We start from the raw sequence: 27,468 nt of genomic DNA, 5'->3' as shown, positions 1-27,468 counted from the left end.
CTTTTTAGGGCGCCTCCTTCCTCAGACCCCTGTTTCTCTATATGGAGACCTGCTCTTGCCTTTAGGAAGAAGGAATACAGCGGGCCACTCTCCTGGGCCAACTCCGCCAGGCGACCTGTCCAGCCCCCATGTGGGGATCATGAGTGCAGTGGAAGCTGTGAACCTGGCAGGGCACATGGATTCCTTCAGAATGTTCCCAACCCAAATGCTGGGCCAAGGCTGAAAGAAAGAGGCTGGTGTCCCACCCATGTCGCTGGGGCCAAGCCATGAAGAAAGGTCTGTTTTACGTGGAAGGAAGGGGAAGGACTTGTGTGTGCTGCCCTTCCTGGCCATCGCAACCACATTCACCCTTTGCACTTAGCTCTGTTCACGGAATGTCCACAGCCTCCTGGGCCCCTGGGTGGGGCCATGAGGCCATGTGGGTTAGGGTTAGAGTTAGGGTTAGGATTAGGGTTAGGGTTAGGGCTAGGGCTAGGGTTAGGGCTAGGGCTAGGGTTAGGGTTACGCAGGGCCATGTGGGAGCAAGACATAGGTTGTGCAGGAGCTGAGCTATGGCGGCTCCTAGGACCCTGAAGAGCCATATATAATTATCAACTTAAAAATTAGCCTGCTATATTTGGTCAAACACTTAATTCACTCACCTCTAATGCCTTGGCGGGGCTAGACCAAATGATTTCACAGGCCTTATACTGCCCTTGGGCTGGACAGTCCCCATCTCCAATTTAAGAGAATGTAAGGGTCACCATATTTCAAATTCAATATTTGAAATGAAAAGGCTCAAAATGACCTTCTTGTCAGAATATTGAAGTACTTAAAAAGGAAAGCACTTTAATTAAATTTATAAAGGCAAATTAAATGGTTGGAAGGTATTTCCTTAACTATGATTACAACTGAAATCAAAGGTCCATTAAGAGTGAATGCTGGCTTAACACTAGCAATGAATAATCCTAAAATAAAATTAAGAAAACAATTCCATGTACAATGACATCAAAAAGAATGAAATTCTGACCCTGGCCTGGTAGCTCAGTTGGTTAGAGCTTCATTCCATGCCAAAAGGCTAAGGTTGCATGTTCAATCCCTGGTCAGGGCCATACAAGAAGCAACCAATGAATGCATAAATAAGTGGAACAACAAATCAATGTTTATCTCTCTCTCTCTTCCTCTTTCTAAAATCAATAAAAATTTTAAAAGAATAAAATACTTAGAAATATGTTTAATTAAAAAGTGTAAGACTTATACACTGAAAACTGCAAAGCATTGTTGAAAGAAAATTTAGAAGACCTAAATAAATAGAAAGACATTCTGTGTTTAAGGAGCAGAAGACAATGTTGTTAAGATGACAACTTTCCTCCAAATTAACAAACACATTCAGTGCAAAACCTTCCAAACTTTCACTGGCAGTTTTTGCAGAAATTGAAAAGTTGACCCCAAAATGCATGTGGAAATGCAAAGGACCCAGAATAGCCAAAACTAGTTTGAAAAAAGAAAAAAACAAAGTTGGAAGGCTCACATTTCCAAATTTGAAAACTTAATACAAAGTACAGTAATTAATACAGTGTAGTACTGGCAAAAGTTTGGACAGATAGATTAAAGGAATAGAACTGAAAATCCAGAAATAAACCCTCCAATTACAGTCCATTGATTTTTGACATGCATGTTAAAACAATTCAATAGTGAAAGGAAGTTTTCAACTGGATGTCCATATGCAAAAGAATGACTTTGGAACCCTGATCCATACCAATACAAAAACAAACTCAAACTGGATCAAAGACTCAAATTTAAAAGCAAAAAGTACTCAAGTCTTAAGAGAAAACATAGGAATAAATGACATTGGATGAAATGGTTTCTCAGATGTGACACCAAAAGTGCAAGCAAAATTAAAAAATAAGATAGGTTTGATCAAAATCTAAACTGTTTAAGCTACAAATGATGCTAATAAAAGAGTGAAATGGCAACTCACAAAATGAAAGAAGATATTTGCAAATCATGTATCTAGTAAGGAACTTGTCTCTAGAATATATAAACAACTCTTACAACTCAATAATAAAAAGGCAAAACTTCATTAAAAAAGTGGTCAAAGAATCTGAATGAAGAATATATATACATCCTAACCAGTTTGGCTCAATGGGTAGAACATCAGCCTATGGACTGAAAGGTCCCAGGTTCGATTCTGGTCAAGGGCATGTACCTTGGTTGCTGGCACATCCCCAGTAGGGGGTGTGCAGGAGGCAGCTGATCAATGTTTCTCTCTCAGCAATGTTTCTAACTCTCTCTCTCCCTTCCTCTCTGTAAAAAATCAATAAAATATATATTTAAAACATGGATGCACAAGTGAGCAATAAGCACATGCAAAGTTGTTTAACGTCATTCACTCCTAGGGAAATGAAAATTAAACCCTTACACTTATCAGAATGGCTAACATTTAAAGCAATGACAACACTGTTGTCAAAGCCGGCAAGGATGTGGGAAAACTGGATCACTTGTGTATTGTTGATGGGAATGTATGCAAAATAGTATAGGACTCCATACAACTAAACATGAAACAACACAGGATCCAGAAACCACACTCCTGAGAATTGAAAACTGACATCCACAGAACAACCTGAACACGAATGTTCACCGCAGCCTTATTTGCATAGTCCCACACTGGATATCATTCGCCAGCTGTGGTACATCCATACCATGGAATACTTTTCAACAGTTAAAAGGAGCAAACTATACATATAACAACCTGGAGAAATCTCCAGGGAATTATGTTGATTAAAAAAAAACAACAACACTCAAATGTTGTATACTGTATGATTCAATTGAAGTAATATTCTTGAAATCACAAAATTATAGAAATAGAAAACAGTGAACTGGGATCTAAGAAGGCATGGGCAGGAGGGGAGTTATTGTGATTGTAAAAGGGGCAAGGAGGCACCCGTGTGGTGATAGAAGTATATTGTGTCTGATCGGGGGTGGGGGCATAAAGGCCACCGTAAGGAGAAAGTACTTCAGACCACAGAGCGAAGCAGGCACCTCCGAAGGAATGACAGGATTTATTACGGGACCTTTTGCATGCAGGGGGGTAGGGTCGGAGCAGACAGGGGATCCAGCCCTGATACAGGTGGTTCTCTGCTGTCAGACCTGTTACAGTGCTTCTTATACTGCAACTCAGGTCTAATGACTGAAAAGACAAAGGGTGCAGTACCTGCCAGAGCCATATTTCCTGATGGCCTGGTGATAGGTAATTGTTTATAATTATACTACCACCAGTTTGACATTTATGTTAGTTGTCATGTCATCTGTTATTAACAAAAGTATTTATGGTACATTGTGTAAGTTTCAGGAACAGGGATAATCCTCAACTGGAAGGCTTGCCCCTGACACTCTCCTCGTCCTCAGGTGGTCAGGTGGAGAGCTGGACATCTGGGCAGGCCGCTCATTCTCCTATGCTGTAGGGTCCAGCATCTCCTGTGCCCTGATGTTTCTGTGTTATCACAGGCAGCACACACTCCCTTGTCTGTGAAGTGGATCGGGACATCTTGGGTGTCACGATAGGTTCATGTTGTAGATTCCACATGACAGACCCCCAAATCCCTGCAGTGCAGGTGTGATGAACCCCCCGCCCCCCCGCGCGCCCCCCCCTCCCTCGGCTTAAGGCCTTGTTTCTATTGCAGCCAAAACCAGGGTGGCACCTTGAGAAGAAGCCACACCCCCTCCAGGCAGGGGTCAGCCCTGGCTGCCTGGCCCCTCCCACAGGCGGGCCAGCTTGTCAGCCCTCCTCCTGCTCTGCCCCCTGCTCCCGCCTGTCTCTGCAACTACAGCCCAGGGAAGGGTTAGAATGAAAGATTTGATTTCTTGAGAATCAAATCTAAAATAATAACTTTTCTTGTAAATTTATATAGTTCACATTCTAAATGTCTTGTCAAGTTTAAAAGAATGTGGCCTGGTAGGGTATAAGTTAACCTTTTCATTAATTTAAAATGTGTCATCAGTCAAGGTTGGTGATTTTAAATTAAGACATCCTAAATTTATCAACAGTATTAGAATATCTGAGAGGATTTAAAACACATTAAGTCTCAAGGACATAAAAAAGCCACATCCTGGAGCAACCTCTGTGCTCTCAGGCCTAAACCTGAGGCTTAAGCCGTGTGCTGCCTTGATCTCTGGTAAAACCAGGAGGGACTTGAAGGCCTGCCCCTCTGATCCCACGGTAAGGCCCCCAAGCCAAACACAGCTTTTGCATAGACCTGAGTATCGGGGTTCAGTACAGGATGAATGGGAGGCGGTTAAAGCACCCTCCCCACATTGGAGACCTCTCCCACGGGGTGAAAGCTGCATGAGGAAGAGACTTTCTGTCCCGTGGGAACTTGCCAGCACCCACATGGCGCCTATGGAACAGTAGATGCTGAATGTGTCCCAGTGGAGTTAATGTACGAATGAAGGCTGACCGCATGGATTTCATGATCGGCTGGGGTTGTGGTTTGTGCCCAGGCCTGAACTAATTCTGTGAATAGCTTTACCATGACTAACCTAGCACTGCTTCCCATCTACACTGCGAGTTCACAGGACCCAGGGGCGCTGGGCTACCCCCTCAGCTCTGGGAGAGGGCCAGCCACCCACACAGCTGTAAGACAGTTGTTGTTTTAAATGCTGTCTTGACCCAGGTTTGAGGCCCTGGCTAGAGGCTGGTCAGTGACTCTCTTGAGCAGCTGATTAAGCCCACACCCAACCACTTCCTTCATGTGGCTCTGACCCTGTTGTAGCCCTAATCATCAGAAACCGGGCACTTGACAGCCAGAGACAGTCCCTCAGCTTCTCAATCCCTAGCAATTATTCAGTCGCCTGGCCATGGAAGGCTGAGAAACCTAGCTAACCCCAGCCCACTGGTCGCACAGCTGCCACTGAAGCTCCAGCTGCCTGCTACCCTGTCCGTGGGCAAGCCCTCGTGTGGCCTGCCGGGCAGCCTGCTCTGGTTTGGAGCTGCGAGTGACAGTCTGCCTTTCATCTATCTGAGCGTCTTTGTGTTGTGTCCACCATCAAAGGAACCTTTACATCTTCGAGAACAATTGGCGCTGTGAGCTGGGCAGGGTGGCCTGATCGTTGGGTGGGGAGACCGCTCTCCCTTTGGCTCCAGAAAACAGTGGGAAGGGATTGCAAGTTAATTGTTAGTCTTGTGCCTGCTCTGTGTCTGCTCATGGTGGCCACTACCTTCAGCTCCAAAGCCCCCCAGCATGGGACTATTCCAGATGAATGGTGCTAATTGGGCAAACTCTGGGGACTGCACTCTACCCCAGGCAGCTTCAGGGTTGTGGTGAGTTACCACCCCACCCCCCCCAATACACACACGAAACACTTGTACAAAGAGTTACTCAATTGCTTAAGTAACGCAAAATCCCAAGTCAATGTGCTTGGGCCCCACTCCCCACATGAATATGCAAAGGACATAACACTCAGATGGGGGCTAACTGCCTGTCCATGGAGAGGATGCCACCCTTCTCCAAAGTGTGAACCCTGACTTCTGGGAGGGGGCAGCCTTGGAAGGAGAGGGATGGCCTGAAAGGGGCCAGGCCTGCAAGGGAGGGCAGTTGGGTGCAATCAAGCCTGCAGGGGAGGGCAGTTAGGGGTGACCAGGCCAGCAGAGGAGAGTATGCAAATTAACCCAACTAAGATGGTGGCTGCCATGGAACTGGAGCTGCACTCCCCACTTCCTTGGAACCTCCTGGAACCTCCAGTGTGAGTTATTAGAGACAAAAGATCATGGCATTGGGATTCTAGAAGCAGCCCTTTACACACACACACAAAAAGAAACAATCTGGATACATGGGGAGGTAAAAAATAATTTTTAAAATATACAGAGTAGGGCAAAAGTGGATTTATAGTGGTGAGTACTCAAAACACAGTTTAATATTGTATTATTATTTATTAATTATTGCATAATTTTTCAAACCAACAACTGTCAACCTACTTTTGCCCACTCTGTACATATATAAACACACATATATAAATCATACATTTATACATACATGTGTGTATAATTAAATTTAAAAAAAGGTCCAGAATCCAACGCAGTTGGAAATCTAAAATTTATTTTATAAACAATGTAACAACAACAACAAAAAAGGGTGCTGATTGGCAATTTTGCCTCTATAACCTAGGTTCTAAATTAACTTTAATATTTGTTTAAATGTACCAACTGACAGTTTCTTAGACTTAATATTAGGTCTCAAATTATAGTGGGAAGGGCTTGCAAGTTGATTATTACCTGTAAACCCCACTAAAATCAAACATGATATCCCCTATAATTACTTAAGAATGTAATCTACACTAATAAAAGAGAAACATGCAAATTGACTATCACTCCACTATACCCACCAGTCAATCAGAGCGAGTATGCAAATTAACCCAACTAAGATGGTGGCTGCCATGGAACTGGAGTGAGCAGGAGGCTTGGGTTGGCCCCAGTGATGGAGGAAGCCAAGTTTCCCACCAGCCCTGGCCGGCCCTGGCCTCCACTCAAGGCTATAAAATTTCAATTAAAGAAGATAAATAAATCCCAGACCTGCTTCCAGCAGGCCCTGGCCTATGCTTGGGTCTCTCAGGGGTATGGCCAGCCTTCAAACCACCACAGGCCCCTTGACCAGGCCACCCCACACCAAAAGGAACCCCCACCCTGATCTGGGACACCCTTCAGGGCAAACCAGCCAGCCTCCACCTGTGCACCAAGCCTCTATTCTACCTAATAAGAGTAATGTGCAAATTGACTGTCACTCCAACAACAAGATGGCTGCCCCCATGTGGACACAAGATGGCTGCCACAAGATGGCCAGCAGGGGAGGGCAGTTGGGAGGGACCAGGCCAGCAAGGGAGGGCAGTTGTGGGTGACCAGGCCAGCAGGGAAGGACAGTTGAAAGGGGCCAGGCCTGTAAGGGAGGGCAGTTGGGTGCAATCAAGCCTGCAGGGGAGGGCAGTTAGGGGTGACCAGGCCAGCAGAGGAGGAAAGTTGGGAGCTATCAGGCCTGCAGGGGAGGACAATTGGGGAGGACCAGACCAGTAGGAAAGAGCAGATAGGGCAATCAGGCTGGCAGGGGAGTGGTTAGGGGGTGATCAGGCTGACAGGCAGAAGCAGTTAGGGGCAATCAGGAAGGCAGGCAAGCGAGCAATTGGGAGCCAGCAGTCCTGGATTGTGAGAGGGATCCCAGATTGGAGAGGGGGCAGACATCTAGTTAAGTATAAGATAGAGAGAAAAAACAGGTATGCCTCACTTTAACTATAGCCCTGGCTAAATTTATCACAGGTACAGTACCCATTGCTCTAAAATATTCCATAGACACTCTGACACAATGAGTAACAAGATAAAATTAAATTGTCTCTGATGTTTGTAAATTGGTTGACAAGATGAGACCCAGTTATAATAGTGAGATATGGTTTTATGTAAGTTAAAATAGAACTTTCAAGGATTAAAACTTACTAGGTAAGATTTAATAATGAATGGGTGATTATCCCCAGTGCTTCTTCATTTGACAGCCCAATTTACCTGTTCTTAAACCTCAAAAAATATATGGCACCTCAGGTGAATTATTGCAACCTTAATGCTGCAGTTCCTTCCATTAAGACACTCCAACCATGTCCCTGATTGGATCTCCCTACTCTGGATCACTGTGCACCAACTCTGATTGCCCCAGAACCAGGTACCTGCCAACCAGGGTAAAATGTGGTGAGGGGATTCTGACCGACTTTCCAAGGAGAGGACTTATGCATTGACAGAGAACAAGAAGCGGTTGGTCAGAGACCTCAGAAAGTGAGGCAGGCCCTGGCTGGGTGGTTCTGGTGATTGAAGCACCATCCTGTACCCCAAAAGGTGCAAGTTCGGTTCCAGGTCAGAGTGGTAAGAGAGACAACCGATCAATGTTTCTCATTGATGTTTCTCTCTCTCTAAAATCAATAAAAAGCATAGCCCAGGGAGAGGATTAAGAAAAAAAAGGAAGTGGTGCAGCCTTGTGAGCAGCACAGATCATGTAGTAGGTTTCAGACAATCCAGGGTGCAATGTCTCCTGACCCTCTCAGACCCAACATCGCCATAGGGCCTAATGGGCATTTGCTCCTCCGAAGGAGCTCAGTCTGGAGGGCTAGCTGCAGACTAGTTTTCATATGCAGAAATGTCAGGAGCAGCCATGCTCAGGGAGTAGGCTGGTTTGCAGTCTCTAAAGTAGGGGTGTCGAACTCAATCAGAGAAGGGGCCAAAATCTAAAATCCAGCCTAAATCGCGGGCCGAATGGTTTACTGAACAGTCATAAACTGTCATTGTGATGGAAACGCAGCGGAGTGCAGTGATGACAGCGCGGTGCGGGCCACATTGCAAGGCCTGGCGGGACGGATTTGGCCCGCGGGCCTTGTGTTTGACACATGTGCTCTAAAGGATGTCACACCCAACTATTGATTGAGAACCTCCTTGGTGCCGGGGCTATTCCCAGGGAGGAGGGTGAGACAGGTTTTCCAGAGGGCCAGCACTAATAAGCGAGCAAACATGGGATAATTTCCAGTGTAAGAAAGTGCTGTTAGAAATTGCCCAGGGTACATAAGAAGTGATGTAGGGAGGAAGGGGTTTCTGGGAGAGCTTGTCAGGGAGATCCCACTAAGAGATCATGTGACTGGGCCCTTCAGGAAGAAATGTTCCCGTTGGAGGGAGCAGAGAGCACCAAAGCCCTGCCTCTGAGGATGGAGTGGATTGTTCCTGCATGGGGGCACAAGAGAGGAGAGAAGAGGAGAGGAAAGGAGAGGAAAGGAGAGGAGAAGAGAAGAGAGGAGAGGAGAGGAGAGGAGAGGAGAGGAGAGGAGAGGAGAGGAGAGGAGAGGAGAGGAGAGGAGAGGAGAGGAGTACAGTGACTCCCTGAGCTGTGAAACCAAAATGAAGCTGGTGGGCCAGGTAAGCCGTGCTGTGGAGGAGAGGCCATCAGAGGGCACAGGCACAGGCCCCAGTGAGCCATTACAGAGGCTGCACAAAGGCTGTGGCCAAGGCAGCTTCAGGCTTGGGCCAAGGAAGTGGGGGAGAGGGAGAAAATGGACAGGTGGATGACATGTTTTGGAGACTCTGCAGGCTTTGGTGTGAAGCTAATGAAAAGGAAATCAGGCTTCCAGAAAGGTGCCCTCAGGCTCATGGTTGGAGTGGGAGAGGAGCCTTCTGGTTTCACTCTCAGCTCTGCTTTCTAGGATCCCATACACTCAACTCCTATCATCCTTACTGGCATTGGTCCCGCCTGCCCCAGGCTTTATGCCTGCTGTTCCAAGCTGTTCTCTGTTCTCTGTGCTAGGGCTCTGTTGGTCAGGCCATAGCTAGGAAAACATGCATGTGGTTGTTTTCCTCTGCTGGATGCCTTAGCAGACAGAACCCAGAACTGGGAGCTAAGAACTGCCTTCCCTTCTGAGCAAAAGGTTCAAGTTTTTTTGGTGGCCGGTATTTCATATTGGTCTCAACTTATTAATAAGCAGTGCTGTGGCTGGGCCAACTCTTGTGGTTCTTTTTATGATTGCAATAACCATTAGGAAACTTTAGAAAGATACAGGTTTATTACTTACAAGACCTGGAAATTACACAGCACACCTGGGGATATATAGGGGGTGTGTGTGTGTCACATGTAGAGAGAGACAGGCACCTGGGGTTCTGCTTTTATTGGGGTGGAGTTGGGAACTTAGGATTTCTTGGGCTCACTCTTTATTGGTAAATAAGTGCACTTACAGCGAGGAGAACCAAGATGGTGACATAGATAAACACTTGTTGCCTCTCACAACCACATCAAAACTACAACTAAAATAGTAAACAAATATCATCAGAACCAAGGGAAAGCTGGTGAATGGAAGTTCTATAACTAGAAGGAAAGAAAAAAGCACATTGAGACTGGTAGGAGGTGCGGAGGAACAGAGGCGTGCATGAAACAGGTTGGCAACTGGGTGCACTGTTTTTGTTTTTCAATCAGGAGGGAGATACAAGCTTCTGATTACTCTGAACTCCAGTTCTGTGTGAGACTCTGGGGACCCAGACTTATACGGAGAGAAACTGGACTATCTGGCATCAGTCCGGAACACAAAGGTGGCTTTCCCTCAGAAGTGCTGGCAGCGATCATTGTTCCTGCATGGGGGAACAGGATGCAGAGACATGGGGACCTCACTGGCGTAGAGTTGACTGGCAGCCATTGCTGTTTGCTCTGCCCTGGTGATTCCCTGAGATCCCATCCCACCCAATTTACAACCCCACCCAAGTTGTGAGCAATGGCTTTTGCATATGAATGGCCTGTCCTTTTGCAACCTAAAACCTAACAAACTACAGCTGGGTCAGAGAGCCCGAAAGCTTTCAAAAGAAGGCCCAAGGCTCAGCAGCAGCAGCCTGCCTTGCTTCACAGCTGGACCTCACCTGGGCACTTCCAAACCCCAAACAAAGAGAAGGAATCTATATCGCTATAGCTCCTGCTGGGTGGCCTCAGGCAGTAGTTGACTTTGCACCTCCTTGGAGATCCAAGAGCCAGTGTGCCCAGTGGTCAGTGTGAGACCATACCAGATTACAACTCTTCACATTCATAAGTGTCACACTCAAGGGGCAGACTCAGTGAGCACCAAATCCTCACTGAAGCAAGTTCTGCCACATAAGTGTGTTTCCAGTACATCATTTCTTCCACTTTAGACTCACCTGTCCTCACAGCCAATTGACCTTGAGGTCAATTTCTCCCAGTGATACCAACAGCAATCAAGGCTTAACTACAACAAGACTGTGCACCCAGTACACAAAGGGGTGCACCAAGAGTTTCCACATCAGGTGATTGAGGAGGCTGAGCTGCTGGGCCCTATAGGACACCTAACACACAAGGCCATTCTATTAACAGAGGGAAGCAGCCAAAATGCAGAGACAAAGAAACAGGTCACAAATGAAAGAAATGGAGGAAAGCAAACTACTGGATATAGAGTAGTTATAAGGTTTCTCAAGAATCTTCTAGAGAGAGCCCCGGAGTTCAAGCCGATTACAGTCTCAGGCCTGTACTCGCCCGCTTCTTCTTTTCAACATGACAGATGCCGCCGTGTCCTTTGCCAAGGACTTCCTGGCAGGTGGAGTGGCCACAGCCATCTCCAAGACCACGGTAGCACCCATCAAGCAGGTCAAGCTGCTGCTGCAGGTGCAGCATGCCAGCAAGCAAATCACTGCAGATAAGCAATACAAGGGCATTATAGACTGTGTGGTCCGTTTCCCCAAGGAGCAAGGAGCCCTGTCCTTCTGGCGAGGTAACCTGGCCAATGTCATCAGATACTTCCCCACCCAGGCTCTCAACTTTGCCTTCAAAGATAAATACAAGCAAATCTTCCTGGGTGGTGTGGACAAGAGAATCCAGTTTTGGCGATACTTTGCAGGGAATCTGGCATCAGGTGGTGCCGCTGGGGCTACCCCCTTGTGTTTTGTGTATCCTCTTGATTTTGCCCGTACCCGTCTAGCAGCTGATGTGGGCAAAGCCGGAGCTGAAAGGGAATTCAAAGATCTCGGTGACTGCCTGGTTAAGATCTACAAATCTGATGGGCTTAGAGGCCTATACCAAGGCTTTAATGTGTGTCCGTACAGGGTATTATCATCTACCGAGCTGCCTATTTTGGTGTCTATGATACTGCAAAGGGAATGCTTCCAGATTCCAAAAATACTCACATCTTCATCAGCTGGATGATTGCCCAGTCCGTCACAGCTGTGGCTGGCTTGACTTCCTATCCATTTGACACTGTTCGTCGCCACATGATGATGCAATCAGGACGCATAGGAACTGATATCATGTACACAGGCACACTTGACTGCTGGAGGAAGATTGCTCGTGATGAAGGAGGCAAAGCTTTTTTCAAGGGCGCATGGTCCAATGTTCTCAGAGGCATGGGTGGTGCTTTTGTTCTTGTCTTGTATGATGAAATCAAGAAGTACACATAAATTATTTCCTAGTCTTCCCTCCCCCAGACCCCGTGAACAGGCATGTTATATCATGTAACATCTCGTGAGCATTCTTGACAGACTTTTGGTTGTCTGTTTATCAGTGGCAACTATTTTACTGGTTGAAAATGGGAAGCAATAGTATTCATCTGACCAGTTTTCTCTTAAAGCCATTTCCATGGTGATGATGGGACTCAATTATATTTTTTATTTCAGTCACTCCTGATAATTAATTTGAAGAAATAAAAAAATATATGAAATATAAAAAAAGAAAAAAAAAAGAATCTTCTAGAAACCTTGGAGGAACTTAGTGAGACTTTCAAGGATCTTAGTAAGAATGCCAAAATAAATGGAAAAGGACTAGTCAGAAATTAAGCATACACTGACTGAAATAAAGAATAATATACAGCAATTCAACAGTAGAATGGAGGATTCGAAGAATCAAGTCAAAGATGTGAAATATGAGGAAGCAAAAAACACCCAACCAGAAAAGAAAAAAGAAAAAAGAATCCAAACATATGAAGATAGTGTAAAGAGACTCTGGGACAACTTTAAACATACCAACATCCGAATTATGAGAGTGCCAGAAGAAGAGAGAGAGCAAAATATTGAAAACCTATTTGAAGATATAATGACAGAAAACTTCTCCTACCTGGTGAAAGAAATAGACTTACAAGTACAGGAAATGCAGAGAACCCCAAAGAAAAGGAATCCAAAGAGGACCACATCAAGACACATCATAATTAAAATGCCAAGAGCAAAAGACAAAGAGAGAATCTTAGAAGCAGAAAGAGAAAAACAGTTAGTTACCTACAAGGGAGTACCCATACAACTGTCAACTTATTTCTCAACAGAAACTATGCAGGCCAGAAGGGAGTGGCAAGAAATATTCAAAGCGATGAACAGCAAGAACCTACAACCAAGATTACTCTACAAGCAAAGCTGTCATTTAGAATTAAAGGTCAGATAAAGAGCTTCACAGACAAGAAAAAGCTAAAGGAGTTCATCGCCACCAAACCAGGATTACATGAAATGCTGAAGGGTATTTTTTAAGAAGAGGAAGAAGAAGAAAAAGGTAAAGATAAAAATTATGGACAACAAAGTGACAACAAATACATATCTATCAACAAGTGAATAAAAAAATCAAGTGAATAAAAAATCTGCTGAACAGTCAAAACTGGTTTGGCTCAGTGGATAGAGCGTTGGGCTGTGGACTGAAAGGTCCCGGGTTCGATTCCGGTCGGGGGCATGTACCTTGCTTGCGGGTACATTCCCGGTAGGGGTGTGCAGGAGGCAGCTGATTGATGATTCTCTCTCATCTATGTTTCTAGTTCTCTGTCCCTCTCTCTTTCTCTCTGTAAAAAATCAATTAAAAATATAAAGATAAATCTTTTTTTAAAATCTGCTGAACAGAATAAACTGGTGAATATAATAGAATCAGGGGCATAGACAGGGAGTGGTCTGACACTTCTCGGGGAGAAGGTGCTGTGGGGGTTGCAGGAAGAGATTGGACAAAAATCTTACACCTATGGACAAGGACAGTGGTGGGGAGTGGTAAGGGTATAGGATGGGGAGGGAACCGGATGGAGGGGAGCTATGGAGGGGAAAAAGAGGAGCATCTGTAATAATATGAACAATAAAGATTTATTTTTTTTAAAAGAGCACTTACAGCAAGTTGTCTCATTAAGTTGCAATCACCAAACAAGTGGCAGCCAGGAAGATAATGGAGAAAACCAGGAGATTGCTAAAGTACTGATCTTGCAGGACAACATCAAATAGTGGTCTTCTGTTGCTTTAAGATGATTATTTTATAAAAGAACTTCTAGTAAATAAGACACAACTATGACACAGGCCAGTGTAGCTCAGTTGGTTGAGCATTGTCCTATGAACCAGAACGCTGGCAAGGCTCGGGCACTGATCTCTTATTTTGGGGAACCATGTTTCTTCTCCAGAGAGGGCCCAACTCACCCCACTGGGCGGGAGAGAGATCCATGGTACCAGCCACCAGGATGCTTCAGCCTCGGCATGAACTGAAAGCTCAGGCAACAGCTGCGGGCAACTGGACCACAAGAAGAGGATCACTCTTGGCCAAAAGGGCAAGAGGGGTCAGTATAGAATACTCAGGTGCCTTCCCAGGGGGCCCTCTACAGAGTGGAAGGGATTAAATCCTTTCATGTCATTTTTAAATTGCTGCCAGACATTCAAAGGATTGGTTTGTAAGTTTGTTTGAGATAATTGTACATTATGCTATTGTAATTCTAAAATATCTAGAGATCTGTTACCTTGTCTCCAAGCACCAAAAAAAAAAAAAAAAAAAAAAAAAAAAAAAATTTATTGATACCCAAGGGTGCGAGGTACTATTATAGGTAATGGGGATAACCCAAATCTGGGGAAAATTATAATGAGCTTGTAGAACAATATCATGCAAGGATATTCTTTGCTCTAGGCCATGGCAATTCCATTTTAAATTATTTGTATGATTTCACGTTAAGCCTCAAATAAATGCTTCCTTATGAGAAAAACAACAACAACAAACAGCAGGGATTTAAAAATGTGGGAAGAGAAAATAAACAAGTGGCCCAAATGGCCGGTTATTTATATCCACCAAGATCTTGAACACAAGGAGCACTAATGCCTAGGCTCCCATCGAGGTGTGGCCAGCGATGGTTTGTCTGGATAGCTATCTTTGAAATGGATGCCTCGGCAATCAAAGCTTAAGTCAGGCACTTGCATTTCAGAAAGGAAATAAAAGAAATAAATACCAAGATTTACACTACAACAGCCACCAGACTGGTTCTTGCTTTCCAGCAGGAAGAATTTAGACTACAAAGGTCATAACAAAGTGGGAATGATGCAGCGACATGGAAACAAAGCAATCAACAAAAGAAAGCAGTAACTTAGCTCGGCTGTATTAATCCATATGAATGGAATCGCTTTTAAAAGCCATGAGAAGAAACTCAGGACAACATTGTGATATGGGGACCTTTCTCAAAATTGTAACCATAGCACCATGCGTGTGCATGCCCAGCAGCAGTGCCTTAGTCATAAACAGTCCTCCCAGACAGATTTCTTAGGGAAATGCTGAGCTCTGGTACCACGCCTCATTTATGAAGACCAAATGTAGCCGAGCTTAGAACCTCCCTGGGCGTGGCTCCTCCCTGGGCGTGGCTCCTCCAGGGGTCTAGAGTTCATCAGAGAGCCTTTGCCCCTTGAGAACAACAACAGCCAGGAAAGAGTCAGCGGAGGATTGGCCAAGTCAGTTCTTGGCGGGTTACAAATAGCCTGACAGTCCCCTGGGGAGCTGGATACCTGAGCCCATCTCTTCATCAGCCCTGCAAATGTACTCCGCACTCAGAGAGCGAGTCCCCAAGCCAGGTGAGTTCAGGCTGTAGGTGTGGTGAGAAAAATACTCCCTTTTCAATTTTTAAAATAAACTCTTCTTTTTACTGTATTGTTTGGTTCCCTACCTGTGGGGGAGGGAGAATTAACTTACCCCTCTCCACAGGGAGCTGCGCATGAGGCTCATATCCCAGAAGGTGCAGCTGTTGGTTGGAGGATTCTGGAAAGATGGTAGAGCAGGAAGCGCCGGGCATCTGTGTCCCTCCTGGACAGTTACGTACTCTGGTGGAATCTGTCTGATGTAACGCTTTTGGAGCTCTGGAGTCTACTGAAGGCTTGCACCTTCCAGGGGAAGACTCCAATACCCCACTCGAAGTAATGGGTAGAGCAACCAGACAGAAGATAAATAAAGAAAGAGAGGACTTAAATGACACAATAAACCAACTAGGCCTAATAGATATATACTCTACCCACTAACCACACACACATTCTTCTCCAGTGCACAAGGGACATCTTCCTGTTAGGCTACAAATTAAGTCTCAATAAATTTAAAGAGCTTAATATTATGCAAAGCCTCTTCTCTCACCACAACGGAATAAAGTTTGAAATCAGTAACAAAAGGAAAACTGAAAAGTTCACAAAGTTGTGGAATTTAAATGTACGCTTTTAAACAATCAAAAGATCAAAGAAGAAATGATAAAGGAAATTAGAAAATACTTGAGAATGAGTGAAAACTAAAACACAACACACCAAAAAATTTGAGGTGCAGTCAAAGCTGTGCTGAAGGGAAAGTTTATAGCTACAAAGACATTACAAGACAAAAAGGATATCAAGTAATAAAATAAATATTACTTTACAACTTAAAGGACTAGAAAAAGAAGAACAAATAACTCCAAGTTAGAGAAGGAAATAAATAAGAAAGGTTAAAGCAAATATAAATAAAATAGAGAGAGTAGAAAAATATCGATGAAACCAAAAGTTGGTTCTTCAAAAGGATAAAAAAATTTGACAAGCCTTTAGTTAGATGGACTAAGGAAAAAAGAGAGAAAAGTTAAATTACTAAAATCAGAAATGAATAGGGACAGTACTATTAACTCTACAGAAATAAAAAGGATTCTGAGAATATTATAAACAATTGTATGCCAATAAATTGGATAACCTAGATGAAATGGACACACTCCTAGAAAATCAAAACCTACAAAGACTTAATCACAAAGAAATAGACTATCAGAATAGACCTATAACTAGTAAGGAGATTTAATAAAAAATATCCTAATGAAGAAAAGCCCTGGAGATGATGACTTCACTGGTGACTTCTATCAAACATTTATAAAGAAGAACTAATCCCAATCCTTCTCAAATTTTCCAAAAAATTGAAGAGGAGTGAACACTTCCAAGTCAATTTCATTTGATGAGGGCTGCATTACTCTGATAACAATGCCAAAGACATTACAAGAAAACTATAAACTACGAACAACGAATTATCAACAAAACACTAGCAAACAGAATTCAGCAGTATATTAAGAGGATTATACACCATGACAATGGGATTTATTCCTGTAATCAAAGGGTGGTTCAATGTGTGAAAAATCAGTCAATGTAATGAAGGGCTGGGGGGAGGGAGGAGCCATGATCATCTCAATTGATGTAGAAAAAGCATTTGACAAAATTTGACACCATTCCATGGCAAAAATAAATAAAGGTACTCAACAAACTAGGGAAGCAAATTACCTCAACAGAATAAAAGCCAGTTATGAAAAACCCACAGTGAGCATCACACTCAATGGTGAAACACTGAAAGCTTTTCCTTTAAGATCAAGAAAAAGACAAGGATGCCCACTCTCAACACTTCAGTTCCCATAGCACTAGAAGTTCTAGCTAGAGCAATTAGGCAAGAAATGGGAATGAAAGTCATACAAATTGGAAAGAAAAAAATAAAGTTATTTCTGTTTGCAGATGATATGATCTTATATGCAGAAAACCCTAAAGATTCTACAAAAGAAAAAAAAAGCCTGTTAGAATAAATAAATCTATCAAAGTAGCAGGAGACCAAGGCCTATTGCATTTATATACACCAACAATGAGTGATACAAAAAGGAAATTTGAAAAACAAGTCCATGTACAAAGCATCAAAACGAATAAAATACTTAAGAATTAACTTAACCAAGGAGGTGTAAGTGCCCACCCTCCTCTCGTCCCAGGACTCAGAGACAAGCTGGCGCAGTTGCAGGGTGGAGACAAAGACCCGGCCCTTTGAGCTGGCTGTGCTGGAGCAGGAGGTGAGAGGTTATCACAGAGGCCAGTGGAGCCTTCTGGGCTGAAGGCAGGTGCTCAGGGACCCAGTGAATCAGGACTGACCGCTGCCAGTGGCAATTCTGCTTTGTCCCTTGTCTCCCAGCTGGGCAGGCTCCTACCTACCCCACAGGCCCAAGAGGTCACTGCAGGGTGAAAGCTCTAGAACAGGTGGCTCAGTGAGTAAGGCCTGGCGAGGAGGATAGGACACATTCAGCTGCTGCCCCTGTGTGTCACCTGGTCTATATCATTTTGTGGTGCCAGCTGATGGCACAATGAGAGCAATGGGGGTGAATCAAGGAGGAAGCCAGGCCACAATGGTTGGGTTTCTACTGGGGCTGAGAGATTTTACTGCTAATGAAAATTCTGGGACCTACGGAAACCTGTTTGGCTCAGTGGATAGAGCGTTGGCCTGCGGACTGAAAGATCCCAGGTTCGATTCCGGCCAACGGCATGTACCTTGGTTGCGGGCACATCCCCGGTAGGGGGTGTGCAGGAGGTAGCTGATCTATGTCTCTCTCTCATCATTGTTTCTAGCTCTCTATCCCTCTCCCTTCCTCTCTGTAAAAAATCAATAAAATATATATATTTTTTAAAAGAAAATTCTGGGACCTTTTTAAATTTTCTGCCCTGGCATTAGAAGGCTGGGAGGACCCCTTTTAAAAGGTCAAAGGCAATGATGACAGTGTCATCCTTTGCTTTAGTTCTCAGCTGCTGATTGTGGGATTGGCTCTGCCCGCCTCTCATCTTCTGAGTCATAGAAATTCACGGTCGGTGGCTCCTGCAGTGACCGGAATAGAAACTTCCACTGGTTGAAACAGGAAGGGACAGAAACAGCCTCAGGCCCGGGAGGTGTTAACCAGGCAATGAGGCAGAGATGCAGGTGTGTGAGTGAGAGCCAGAATGTTCTCTTATCTAGCGGACTTAGTGTCCAGGTGGGGGAGAAAACTTTCCTTCTGGGCGTGAAGGCATATGGGGGATCACACACACACACACACACACACACACACACACACGTGTGTGTGACAGTGATGGACCTGGGCGGGTTTTGAGAGCATCTATTAATCTTGCAGTTTACTTCACAGCTGACACTTGACCTGCTGTATCTCATTTAATCCACAATAGCCCTGTGAGAGCAGGATCATGATGGCTATTTATAGGCAGGGCACCAAGGCACAGAAATCAAGTAGTTTGTCTTAAGTTGCACAGTGAATTGATAGCAGAAGTGAGATTTGTTTTTGTTTTTTATTCATTTCAGAGAGAGGAAGAGAGAGGGAGGGATAGAAACATTGATTAAAACATCAACCAGTGCCTCCTGCCTGCCCCCTTCTGGGCATGTGCTCTGTCTGGAAATCAAGCCATGACTTCCTGGTGCATGGGACAATGCTCAACAAATTATTTGAGCCATACTTGTCAAGTGAGATTTTTTTTTCATCCTCACCTGAGAATATGTTTTACTGACTTTAGAAAGAGGGGAACGGCCAAAACCGGTTTGGTTCAGTGGTAGAGCATCGGTCTGCAGACTGAAAGGTCCCAGGTTCGATTCCGGTCAAGGGCATGTACCTGGGTTGCGGACACATCCCCAGTAGGGGGTGTGCAAGAGGCAGCTGGTCGATGTTTCTCTCTCATCGATGTTTCTAGCTTTCTAGCTCTCTCCCTTCCTCTCTGTAAAATATCAATAAAATATATTAAAAAAAGAAAGAAAGAAAGAAAGAGAGGAACGGAGAGAGAGAGAAACATTGATGTAAGATAGAAACATTGATCAGTTGCTCCTATGCACACTCAGACTAGGGAACGAACTGCAACCTAGGTATGTGCCCTGACTGGGGATCAAACCCATAACCTTTTGGTGTATGTGACGATGCCAAATGAGCCACCTTGCCAGAGTCAGAAGGAAGATTTTTATTTTTATTTTTATTTTTATTTTTTTTTAATAAGTTTTTATTGTTCATATTATTACAAATGTTCCTTTCCCCCCACCCACCATTGCTCTCCTCCACCAGGTTCCCATCCCACCCTCTGCCCTTTCCCCTCTCCCCATTGTCCTCATCCATAGGTGCACAGTTTATGTTCAGTCTCTTCCCACGCCCCCCTCTCCCCTTTACCCCAAGAATCGTCAGTTCACTCCCCTTCCATACCTCTGATTCTATTATATTCAACAGTTAATATTGTTCATCAGATTTTTTTAATTTCCTTGGTTTTTAGATTCACTTGTTGATAGTTATGTATTTGTTGTTCATAATTTTTATCTTTGTTTACTTTCTCTTCTGAAAGAACCCCCTTCAGCAATTCATATAATTCTGGTTTGGTGGTGATGAACTCCTTTAGCTTTTTTTTATTAGTGAAGCTCTTTATCTGGCCTTCGATTCTGAGTGATAGCTTTGCTGGGTAGATTATTTTTGGCTGTAGGTTCTTGCTATTCATCACCTTGAATATTTCTTGCCATTCCCTTCTGGCCTGCATGGTTTCTGTTGAGAAGTCAGCTGACAATCGTATAGGTGCTCCTTTGTAGGTTACTACCTTCTTTGCTCTTGCTTCTTTTAATATTCTCTCTTTGTCTTTTGCTCTTGGAATTTTAATAATGATGTGTCTCGGTGTGGTCCTCTTTGGATTCCTTTTGTTTGGAGTTCTGTGCGCTTCCTGGACTTGTAAGTCTAATTCTTTCACCAGGTAGGGGAAGTTTTCTGTCACTATTTCTTTCAGTATGTTTTCCATATCTTGCTCTCTCTCATCTTCTGGGACCCCCATAATTCTGATGTTGGTTCGCTTGAAGTTGTCCCAGAGGTTTCTTACATTATCTTCAATTTTCTGGATTCTCTTGCCTTCTAGCTTCTGTGGAGGAGTGTCTTCTGGCTCTTTATGTTCCAAATCTTTGACTTGATTCTTGCGATCTTCCCTTCTGTTTTTAGGACTCAGTAAAATATTTTTTATTTCAGACAATGTATTCTTTATTTCTTGTTGATCCCTTATCATTTCTTGTTGACTCCTTATTAATTCTAGTTGATCTCTTTTCATATCCTCGTAGCCCTTATCCATCTTTTCTAAGAAATTCTTGAAAAAACTTATAAGCGTAGATTTGAACTCTATATCCAGACGCTTTTTGTCCTCCATTTCTTTCGTTTGTGATCTATTTTGTTGTCGCATTTCTCAGTTACAGATGGGACGGGGTTTCAGGGTGGAGCCTGCAGCTTTGGCTTCTGTCAGCCCCGCCCTATGCGGGTCCTTCAGTGCTCGCTGCTGCCAGCGCCTCTGAGAGAAAGGTGCCCTCGATTTTCGCCTGCTGCCAAACAGTCTATGCTCTCCCACAATGAGCCCGGTATTGGGGTTCAGTTCAGTTGGAAGTGGAGTTGGAGGTGGCGTTCAGAGCAGTCTGGAGCCCCAGTCTCCTTCCCGTCAGGGCGATCCTGCGGCACAGCCGACCGTCCCTTCTCTGCGCGCAATGTGCGCGCCTCCGGGACCTCCTTTCGCCTCTCCCCGGGGTTCCGCCTTACAGCCCGGCTCCCTATGGCTGAGCCTGAGTCCCCGGGGTCTGGCCCAGAACCGGGGATCAGAGCAGTCGGGGGCCCAGCACAGTCGGAGCTTTTCTCTCCTTTCCGCTCAGGAACGCCCGCCAGGCACTCGGCCTCCCTCCTCTCCGGCTCCGTCCTCTCCGCGCGCCGCGTCTCCGCGTCTCCGTACCTTGGCTTTTCCAGCTCTTCCGCACCTCCTTCTGGTTTTCTCCTTGCTTCTCGCTGTAGAATTTCCAGTCAGTCAACCTTCCTGTAGTTCTGGGCAATGTCCGTTTTATATTTTAGTTGTATTTTATTGAAATTGTTGTGTGCGGCTGCGGCTAGGTGTTCACCTGGGCGCAGCCATCTTCAGAAGGAAGATTTTTAACTAAGTCTCAAATTCTCTGTCAGTAATTTGAGGGCTCTCCAATGTCTCTCATTAAATGTCTGTTGTATATTCAACATGAGACTAGAAAGAGGGGAACAATTGTAATAAAATCAGATGTGCAGCCCTGACGCAGTGTGTGGCTGCCTCTGTGGAAGCCAATATACAGTGGAGAAGCCAGAGGCTAATGTTCAGGAGGGCCAGCCGCCTGAATGCGTAGTTCCTTCTGGTGGAAAGGACACCCAAAGCAGAGGGCTGTGACAACTAGGGACTGAGGCAGCCCGGGCAAGCATGTCATCAGCCAGGGCGGGCCCAGGAGGCATGCCACCTTGTTCCTGGCCCAGAGGTGTAACTGTCTCTGTCCACACCTCTAGCTTGCCTCTTGGAGATTGGGGCTATTTGGGGTAGGAAAAAAAATGACATTTCCAGAAGGGAGAGGTCTGAGATCTGGGGTCCCTAACCCCTGCTGTCTGGTTGTACAGCCCACAGGTGTTTCCAGCATGGCAGAACAAAGGGGACAGCAGCCTAGAGCCACACTGTGCCTTCCTTTAATGGGTTTTCCAATGACACGTTCTATATTCTACGTCCACTATTCAAAGAACAAGTGGCATTTCCTCCCTACCCTTTTCTGTCCCACCTTTGCCTCACCATAATCCCGTCCCCAGATGGAACCACTGTGAAAAGTGTGCCTCCTCTCTCCTTCCAAGTATTTCATCTACGCACTTACAAACTTATAGTTTCTTTAAAGAAAAATGTGAGCCCTAACTGGTTTGGCTCAGTGTATAGAGCATCGGCCTACAGACTGAAAGGTCCCAGGTTCGATTCTGGTCAAGAGCATGTATCTTGGTTGCAGGCACATCCCCAGCAGGGGGTGTGCAGGAGGCAGCTGATCGATGTTTCTCTCTCATTGATGTTTCTAACTCTACCCCTTTCCCTTCCTCTCTGTGAAAAATAAATACAATATATTTAAAATAATAATGATAATTACAAAAAGAAAAATGTGAATTATGCTTTGTGTGTTAATCTGCAACTTCCTGTTTTCACCTGCAAAGATGCTCTCCAGGCCAACCCTCTTGTGTTAGCACATGAATGTCTGCTGTCCCTTCCCCTCCTGGCATGGGGTCCCACTGTGAGGACACAGGCCTTGTGTGTCTGGGTGACTTGTTGTGGGCCAAGCGGCTGTGGTCACAAGGCCTTCTGGAGAAGAGGTTGTCCTTTCCCACATGGCTGCTCCCTCTGAACAGTGGTCAGAGATGGGGGACAGAGGGGGAGGAGGTCGTGTCTCAGAGAACCTGGTCGTGCTAGAAGTCTGGTCTCTCTGATGGTGAAGGAGTTTAGAGGAGATGATGGATCTGAGAGGTGATGTTTCTGAAAGGCAAGGCCGAGATTATGGGGTCTGAGTCATCTGCCACGGTACAGTGGCCAGCTCTGCACAGTCAGGGCTGCTCCCCAAACCAGCCAGGCTGGTCAGATGAGGGTCCAGCCCTCCTCCCCACAGGCTGCGGTTGCTGTCCACACTCCTTGGCCGGTGGTTTCCTGCACACCTCTGTGTGCACCTCTCTGAGCCTTCTCCTTTGTCACCCAGGTGAGGCCGAGGCGGGTTTCCTCCCTTCCTGCCAAGGGCTTAGTTGCTCTGAGTCATAGACCAAGACCCAGGGCAGCCAAGAGCTTTCCCTCCACTTCCTTTAGGCCCAGCAGTTGGAAAAACAGGTCTGTTTGTTGGTATAGAAATCAGTTCACCCAAAGGGCGCACTCTGTGTCACGGATGGCAGGCAGTTTAAGGAAACCAATGGAACACAGCCCCTGTGGAGTCTGCAGGTCCCTGGCTTTCCAGAAGCCTCTCTCATTCCTTCTCTCCCTCTCCCCATCTTCTCTTCCTGTCTTTCACTCCTTGCCCTTCCCATGTCCCAGGCCCCGTGCTAAGCACTGGGCACCAACAGATGAATGAGCGAGGTCCTACTTCATGAGAACATTCCATTCTTCTTCTGCACCAAGCTTCTCATCTGCTTGGTTGGGGTTTAGTGTGGTTTTTATATTTCATGCTAATCTGCATCTCCAGGGTCCATGGGCCAACTCAGAGACCCCTGGGCTGGTCTCCGGTCCCTGTGTCTTCTGGCTCTTTTTCAAGAACTTGGCACTGCCTAAGCATTGCAAGGATCGAAGAGACATACCCTGTTTCCCCAAAAATGAGACAGTGTCTTATATTAATTTTTTCTCCTGAAGTTGCGCTAGGTCTTATTTTCAGGGGATGTCTTATCTTTCCATGCTCTAGGTCTTATTTTCGGAGGATGTCTTATTTTCGGGGAAACACGGTAGGCACCTGCAGGACTCTCCTTCCTTCCCCCAGAAGAGAACTCACTCTGGCCTTGGCAAGACCTTGATGGCCCCCACCTGGAATGCTTGCAGGCACACTGGCCTCACCTCCACCAGGCTCCCACACGTGCCTTTTTGTCCAGCCTGGTCACCTGCACTCAGACAGCTTGGCCTGGCTCTTGCTGTCAGAGTGCAGGTGATCAGGCTGGACAGGAAGACACGTGTGGGAGCCTGGTGGTAAAGGTGAGGCCAGCATGCCTGCAAGCATTCCAGGTGGGAGTCATCTTGGAAAATTTGAAGCTGAATGAATGGACAAGTCACTCTGCAGAAACAGGAGCTCAAAGAGGCACTGTCTGTCTCGTCATGAGTTCTAGCAGATCATCTGCAGAGATGACATGGTTGTCTTGATGTGGAAGAATCAGGGAGCATAGCACAATTTTCCCTTCTATGTTTTCTAAGGTTAAGCATATTTTTTCAACACAAAACAGGAATGCTACAGACTAGATAGTGAGAGAGGGCCCAGGGGCACGGTAGGTGGGAGGTTAAAGTTTCCCTTTACTTTCTCAATGGCGGGAAGCAAGTGACTTTTCTAGAAGGTGGGTTCCTGGTCATTCACGAGGGTGAGTTCCTGTGGGGAGGCCTCGGAGGAAGCCCAGGTGGAAGTATGAGTCTGAGAGTAAAGGCCTGGGCCACATCCATTCCAGGCTGTACCTGCTAACATCGGATGTTTACTGGGCAATTGCTTCTGAGTCTAAGAAGCGTGGTGTGTGGCAAAGGCTCTCAGGGGTAAGCGAAACCTCGAAGGAAGGTGCTTCTCAGGGAGCAAGCCAGCCCAGCCCCAGACCTGCCAGGACCACATCCCAGGGATCCCTGGGCCCAGCCCTGCTCTGTGTGTCTAATATTTCCTGGCATTTTGGGCAACTTGGGCCAAATTCTCGGAGTGACTCTCTGGGCAGGGCCTAAGTGCTGGGGTAGAGATGCAGGTTCCGGCCCTCTCTGCGGAAGACAGAAGGAGCCAGATTACTCTCGGCTGAACAGGGGATGACTAAGCTTGAGGCATGCTTTACACCCTGTGAGTTTCGGCTCTTTTCTCCTGAGCCAGCCTGCCTTTGGCCTTTCCAGCTCTGTCCCAGGAGCCATCCTACTCCCCTCGGAGATCAAAAGCTTTCTGGCCTCCAGGTCTCATCTGGGCTGCTCTCTCCCCCTGTCACACCCTTTCTACCTCCTCCAGCAACCCTCTGTCTCCCAGAACTCCCTGCGAGTGTCCACTTCCTTCTAACCTGCATGCCTCCAACCTGTCCCGAGTGCCTCTGACTCTTATTAGGATGTCCTTTCTTGTACTTGCAGGATCCCGGGTGTGGAGCAGTGCCTACAGACAGTGGGGGGTGAGGGGATGGGGGGACCTGGCACAGGCTGATCCTCCCCCAGTTAGCCACTGCTCACTCACTCAAGCGGCACTTCCTTCCATAAGCTCCCTTGACCCAGGCCAAGCCAGGCTGCACTGGTGAATATTCTCCGGACTTCGCCCTCTCTCCTTCTAGCATTAAACCTCATCGCACATTTATTATTTGAATGTATGGCTGATACCTGTCTCCATCAACGAATGATGAGCTTCAAAGATGCAGGGATTGCATGCACCCTGCTCCCATGCTCTCCCTGTTGCCTGGCTCTCACTGAGCTGGTACCGATGGGGACTGAGGACAGGGGCCTCTACCAGGGCTGCATCTTCAGTGCTCCCAATAGGTGCTCATAAATGGGGGCCTCTTCCTCCCCCAACATCAACGTAGAGTGACTGGCCCAGGCCTCACTGCTCAGCATTTGCAGAGATGTGGAAAGTGCCAGTATAGGCCCAGCCCCGGTGTCTACTGACTCTGCATGTGATGTTCCTTTTAGATGGAACTCACTCATCTCAGGGAACCTGGACCTGCAGCCCCTCCCCCTCTGCCCTTATCCCCGAAACACCCAGACTAGGCCAGCATACAGAGTTTGAAGATGACTCGCCTCAGGTGGTGGGGGGTGCCTAGCCTCTCTGGCAACTAGGAAGCACAAACCTAGAGGAGGTTGGGAACAAAAGAAAAAGACCACACGCCGTGGCTCACTGTCACCCGAGGCAGCAGGGTCTAGGTGCCCCATTGGTCCATGAAGGGACTGCTCTCTGAGGAGCAATCAGCACTTCTGGTTTGAAGGGCGTGCATTTTGTGCAGTAGAGACGGAGGCGGTGGGAACGGCAGCCTTCTGAAGTCAAGAGGTCCTATTGCCCTCCCTGTGGTCTGGCACGTCCCTTCCCTGCTCTGGGTGACACCTAGGAGAAAGGCTCTGTGGGACTAAATGGGGTCATGTGGACCAGGTGCCCATGGTGGTGCTGGGCACTTAGAGCTACAGCCAAGGAAGCTGTGCCTGCCGTTAATGCACCTGTCCAGCAGGCGCCCTCATTGCTTAATGTCTTGGATGGAGATTCAGGGCTGTGGTGAATGAAACAAATAAAATCCCTTGGGGTAAATGCTGGCCCACAGTAGCTCTGTGAGCTTGGCCTTCATCCAGCTTCCCCAACCATAAACAGGGAGGATGACCTCTAACCTTCTGTTCCCTGTCAGGATCAGAGCCCTGTGGGCGGGCAGGGATACCTCAGAGAACAAGCCCCGTGCCGTGCTTGAGATGACCAGTAAGGCTGGGTTTGGGCATCTGCCAATGGTCTGCATGGAGCATGGCATTTGATTGGCATTGTCCATCTTTAGCATGGCCTTCTGTGCTTGTAGCTTTGGAGGCAGGCACAGCATCACTCAGGTTCAAGGCTGAGCTCTACCCCCACCAACTCTGTGCCCTTGGGCAGCCTATTAACCTTTTTGAGCCCCATTACCTTGGGTCAAAAAGGAGTCATTCCTCTGGCCTCAAAAGCAAATGATCTGCTGATTCTTGGCATTTCCGGTGCCATGGATCTTTCTCAGAGCAGGTCCCTCTGCCCCATCCCCTCCCACTCATACACAAGTGGGAGGTGACCTTGTCAGCCTTCGAGCTGGCATTACAGTGTAACTTTTACTTTCTACTTTGTAGAAACCCACCCCAGGCCATATTATTATAAGTCCTCACCCAAGGATATGTTTTTTATTGATTTTTAGAGAGAAAGGGGGAGAGAGAAACATTGACCAGTTGCCTCCTGTACCCACAGCTACTGGGGATCAAACCCAAAACCTTTTAGAATACAGGACAGCACTCTGACCAATAGAGCCACCAGCCAGGGCAGGCCATGTTATTATTTTGACAGAAGTCCCAGATCCAGCCAAGACTGACCCCACACTCATACCCACTATGCTGCTAGAAGGACTGAGAATGCTGCAATGACTTATTATTGGCTGGGGCTGGTTTTTCATATTCTCTTGGAAACTGGGGTGTGGTCCTGGACTTCTTGTATGATAAATATGAACCCCCAGCCCTGACTATCTCACAGTCCTTGTAGGCTCCACCAAGACAGGGAGAGGGCAAAAGGGGCCCCCCCAGACAGGGAGAGGGTAGGGCAATGAGCCCTGGCACAATGGTCCTGGGTCTCAGGCCATCAAAACCAGCAGCCCCAAGGAAACTCACAGAGGCGCAGTGGGATTTTTCTCATCTCAATGCCCGGTCCCTGCAGAAAAGGGGTCAGAATGATAGCTCCTGGGCAAGGAACTTGCTTCTTTCAGAGGCACGGGGAAGGACAGCTGTGTAGAGGGAAAGAGTGAGGG

General features: G+C 46.3%; 1 long non-coding RNA gene and 1 pseudogene across 1 annotated transcript; both read left to right on the top strand.

Annotated features, from left to right (window-relative positions):
• The first annotated feature begins 1,207 nt into the window (after window positions 1-1,207).
• Window positions 1,208-22,234, top strand: LOC118717707. The gene is made up of 3 exons (XR_004987575.2): window positions 1,208-1,496; window positions 3,178-3,184; window positions 22,199-22,234. It is a non-coding gene; the product is annotated as an uncharacterized LOC118717707 (long non-coding RNA).
• Window positions 11,022-12,164, top strand: LOC118717705 (annotated as a pseudogene).
• Window positions 22,235-27,468: the final 5,234 nt, after the last annotated feature.

The sequence above is a fragment of the Pipistrellus kuhlii genome, unplaced genomic scaffold (genome assembly GCF_014108245.1).
Source record: "Pipistrellus kuhlii isolate mPipKuh1 unplaced genomic scaffold, mPipKuh1.p scaffold_m20_p_13, whole genome shotgun sequence".
Taxonomy (NCBI): domain Eukaryota; kingdom Metazoa; phylum Chordata; class Mammalia; order Chiroptera; family Vespertilionidae; genus Pipistrellus; species Pipistrellus kuhlii.
The sequence above is the reverse complement of the archived record's forward strand: the minus strand, read 5'-3'. Positions and strand labels throughout refer to the sequence as shown.